At 41.0% G+C, this 5,000-nt stretch overlaps 1 non-coding gene across 1 annotated transcript; it reads right to left on the bottom strand.

Moving 5' to 3' along the window:
* Positions 1–2,652: 2,652 nt before the first annotated feature.
* Positions 2,653–2,771, bottom strand: LOC123688481. The gene has a single exon (XR_006749998.1). It is a non-coding gene; the product is annotated as a 5S ribosomal RNA (ribosomal RNA).
* Between the last annotated feature and the right edge of the window lie 2,229 nt (positions 2,772–5,000).

The raw sequence follows: 5,000 nt of genomic DNA, 5'->3' as shown, positions 1-5,000 counted from the left end.
TAGTATCTGACACCGTCCGCTCGGGACTGACATCGACTTGGACTCGGGCTGATGATGGGGAGGCGTTTAAGGACGTGAACATTTTTCCTTATAAAAATTAAAGTCGACAATGAATATTGATTCTGATTACTGATTTACGCTTTAAAAACACATTAGAAGGCAACCAAATCGAATTTGAGGAAATTCCACGATCAGAAAATTTTTTTCGAAAAAAAAAAAAATCCGAAAAATATTTTTCGATTCCGATTACTGATTTACTCTTTTAGAACACATTAGGAGGCAACCAAATCAAATTTGAGAAAATTCCACAATCAGAAAATTTTTTTCGAAAAAAAAAAAAATTCGAGGACACCTCGGTCATGGCAAGTTATTTCCCACAATCCATTCCCCGATCCACGTACATCCCAGAAAAAATCATCTCTCTAACTATCCTGGTTCAAAAGTTGTATCGGAACATTTTCACGTCGAAAATATATCTCTAAGTCCAAACCGATGCACCACGTAAACTAGGGCAGACCGATGCACCACGTAATATCGGGCAGACCGATGCAGAACGTAAACTCGATCATACCGATGCTTCACGTAATCTCGATCTTACCGATGCACCACGTAAACAAGGGCAGACCGATGCAGAACGTAAAGTAGATCTTACCGATGCACCACGTAATCTCGATCTTACCGATGCACCACGTAATCTCCATCTTACCGATGCACCACGTGAACTGGATCTTACCGATGCAGAACGTGAATTGGATCTTACCGATGCAGAACGTGAATTGGATCTTACCGATGCACCACGTAATCTCGATCTTACCGATGCACCACGTAATCTCCATCTTACCGATGCACCACGTGAACTGGATCTTACCGATGCAGAACGTGAATTGGATCTTACCGATGCAGAACGTGAATTGGATCTTACCGATGCACCACGTAAACTCGATCATACCGATGCACCACGTAATCTCGGGCAGACCGATGCACAACGTAAATGACGATCGGGACCGGGGCGATCGGTCGTATCTGACACCGCCGGCTCGGTTCTAACATCGTCAATGAGTCGGGGTTGTAAAAAAGGACGTGAACATTTTTCCTTATAAAAATCAAACCCGACCAATGGATTTTGATTCTGATTGTTGATTATCGCTACTAGAACATATAAGGAGGCAACCAAATCAAATTTGAGAAAATTCCACGATCAGAAAATTTTTTTCGAAAAAAAAAAAAAATCGTAATCACCTCGGTCATGGCGAGTTATTTTCCGTATTTCATTCCACAATCAACGTACAACATAGAAGAAATCATCTCTCTAACTATCCTGGTTCAAAAGTTGTATCGGAACATTTCACGTCGTAATATCTCGCCAAGTCCAGACCTCGGCGATAGGTAGTATCTGACACCGTCCGCTCGGGACTGACATCGACTTGGACTCGGGCTGATGATGGGGAGGCGTTTAAGGACGTGAACATTTTTCCTTATAAAAATTAAAGTCGACAATGAATATTGATTCTGATTACTGATTTACGCTTTAAAAACACATTAGAAGGCAACCAAATCGAATTTGAGGAAATTCCACGATCAGAAAATTTTTTTCGAAAAAAAAAAAAATCCGAAAAATATTTTTCGATTCCGATTACTGATTTACTCTTTTAGAACACATTAGGAGGCAACCAAATCAAATTTGAGAAAATTCCACAATCAGAAAATTTTTTTCGAAAAAAAAAAAAATTCGAGGACACCTCGGTCATGGCAAGTTATTTCCCACAATCCATTCCCCGATCCACGTACATCCCAGAAAAAATCATCTCTCTAACTATCCTGGTTCAAAAGTTGTATCGGAACATTTTCACGTCGAAAATATATCTCTAAGTCCAAACCGATGCACCACGTAAACTAGGGCAGACCGATGCACCACGTAAAGTGGATCTTACCGATGCAGAACGTGAATTGGATCTTACCGATGCACCACGTAAACTCGATCTTACCGATGCACCACGTAATCTCAATCTTACCGATGCACCACGTGAACTGGATCTTACCGATGCAGAACGTGAATTGGATCTTACCGATGCACCACGTAAACTCGATCTTACCGATGCACCACGTAATCTCGATCTTACCGATGCACCACGTGAACTGGATCTTACCGATGCAGAACGTGAATTGGATCTTACCGATGCACCACGTAAACTCGATCTTACCGATGCACCACGTAATCTCAATCTTACCGATGCACCACGTGAACTGGATCTTACCGATGCAGAACGTGAATTGGATCTTACCGATGCACCACGTAAACTCGATCTTACCGATGCACCACGTAATCTCAATCTTACCGATGCACCACGTGAACTGGATCTTACCGATGCAGAACGTGAATTGGATCTTACCGATGCACCACGTAAACTCGATCTTACCGATGCACCACGTAATCTCGATCTTACCGATGCACCACGTGAACTGGATCTTACCGATGCAGAACGTGAATTGGATCTTACCGATGCACCACGTAAACTCGATCTTACCGATGCACCACGTAATCTCAATCTTACCGATGCATCACGTAATCTCGATCTTACCGATGCAGAACGTAAACTCGATCATACCGATGCACCACGTTATCTCGGCAGACCGATGCAGAACGTAAAAAAAAGCTTACAGCACGCGGTGTTCCCAAGCGGTCACCCATCCAAGTACTAACCGCGCCCGACGCTGCTTGGCTTCAGTGTTCTGACGAGAACTGGCAATTTCAGCGTGGTATGGCCGTAAACAACAAATATAGCGATATTTTCTATGATATCTCACTTTTTGGGAGCGGAAAGGACGTGAACGTTTTTCCTTATAAAAAATGAAATAACTTTTGGATATTAATTCTGATTGTTGATTTAAGTTTTAAGAACACATTAGGACATATCTCAATGAAATTTGAGGGATTTCCGAAATCGAAAAATATTTTTCGAAAAAAAAAAAAAATCCCAGAAGACCTCGGTCATCTCAAGTTTATTTCCATATTCTATTACACAATCAACGTACATCACAAAAGGAACCATCTCTCTAACTATCACAGTTAAATTTTTGTATCGGAACATTTCACGTCGGAATATCTCGCTAAGTCCAGACCGGGGAGATCGGTCGCATTTGACACCGTCCGCTCCGGTCTAACATCGTCTTGGAGTCGGGGGTAACGATGGAGAGGCGTTTAAGGACGTGAACATTTTTCCTTATAAAAATTAAAGTCGACAATGAATATTGATTCTGATTACTGATTTACTCTTTTAGTACACATTAGAAGGCAACGCAATCAGATTTGAGGAAATTTCAAGATCAGAAAATTTTTTTCGAAAAAAAAAAAAATTCAGAACACCTGGGTCATGGCAAGTTATTTCCCACAATCCATTCCACAATCAACGTACAACATAGAAGAAATCATCTCTCTAACTATCCTGGTTCAAAAGTTGTATCGGAACATTTCACGTCGAAATACCTCGCCAAGTCCAGACCGGGGCGATAGGTAGTATCTGACACCGTCCGCTCGGGACTGACATCGACTTGGACTCGGGCTAATGATGGGGAGGCGTTTAAGGACGTGAACATTTTTCCTTATAAAAATTAAAGTCGACAATGAATATTGATTCTGATTACTGATTTACGCTTTAAAAACACATTAGAAGGCAACCAAATCAAATTTGAGGAAATTCCAAAATCAGAAAATTTTTTTTCAAAAAAAAAAAAATCCGAAAAATATTTTTCGATTCTGATTACTGATTTACTCTTTTAGAACACATTAGAAGGCAACGAAATCAAATTTGAGTGAAATCCAAAATCAGAAAATATTTTTCGAAAAAAAAAAAAAATTCGAGAACACCTCGGTCATGGCAAGTTATTTTCCACAATCCATTCCCCAATCAACGTACATCCCAGAAAAAATCATCTCTCTAACTATCCTGGTTCAAAAGTTGTATCGGAACATTTTCACGTCGAAAATATATCTCAGAGTCCAGACCGATGCAGAACGTAAACTCGATCATACCGATGCTTCACGTAATCTCGATCTTACCGATGCACAACGTAAACTAGATCACACCGATGCAGAACGTAAACTCGATCATACCGATGCACCACGTAAACTCAGGCAGACCGATGCAGAACGTGAACTCGATCTTACCGATGCACCACGTAATCTCGATCTTACCGATGCACCACGTAAACTCGGGCAGACCGATGCAGAACGTGAACTCGATCTTACCGATGCACCACGTAAACTAGGGCTGACCGATGCATCACGTAAACGACGATCGAGAGGCGCGAAAGGACGTGAACGTTTTTCATTATAAAAATTGAAATAAATGATAAATAATGATTCTGATTGTTGATTATCATTTTTAATAAGCATTAGGAGGCAACCAAATGAAATTTGAGGAAATTCCGATAATAGAAAATTTTTTCGAAAAAAAAAAAAATTCATGAAATCCTCGGTCATCGCAAAATATTTACCATATTCTGTTCGATAATCAACGTATATTTAAGAAGGAATCATATCTGTATCTATCTTGGTTCAAATTTTGTATCGGAACATTTTGACCAAAGTCCGAGCTTCGGCCGAAACAGACACCGCTGACCTGGCCTATCGATCGACCGAGAGTCGGGGATAGAGCGTAAGTGTTGTCTGGAGGGGAACCCTGTGCTCTCCTGACATATATAGGGAAGGTGGTCGCGTTGGGCGATGCAGAACGTTTGGATCGGGAATTATATTTTTGGTTCAGCTATTGGAATATGGTTTATTGTTGGTATATATTGGCGAAATAACGTTCTTACTGACTGGGGATATTCATAAAAATGAGTCCGGAGATTTTCAGATCGAAGTCCGAGTGATCCGACTTGGAAGGCGTGTTGGGTGGGTCGAGATGGCTTAGATAGATCAGACGAGGCGGGCTAAGTGTTGACGTCATGCATCGGTCCATTTTCAGATTGAGTCCGAGTAATCCGACTTTGAAAGAGTG

This window comes from Harmonia axyridis, chromosome X, assembly GCF_914767665.1.
Source record: "Harmonia axyridis chromosome X, icHarAxyr1.1, whole genome shotgun sequence".
NCBI classification, from domain to species: Eukaryota; Metazoa; Arthropoda; class Insecta; order Coleoptera; family Coccinellidae; genus Harmonia; species Harmonia axyridis.
The sequence above is the reverse complement of the archived record's forward strand: the minus strand, read 5'-3'. Positions and strand labels throughout refer to the sequence as shown.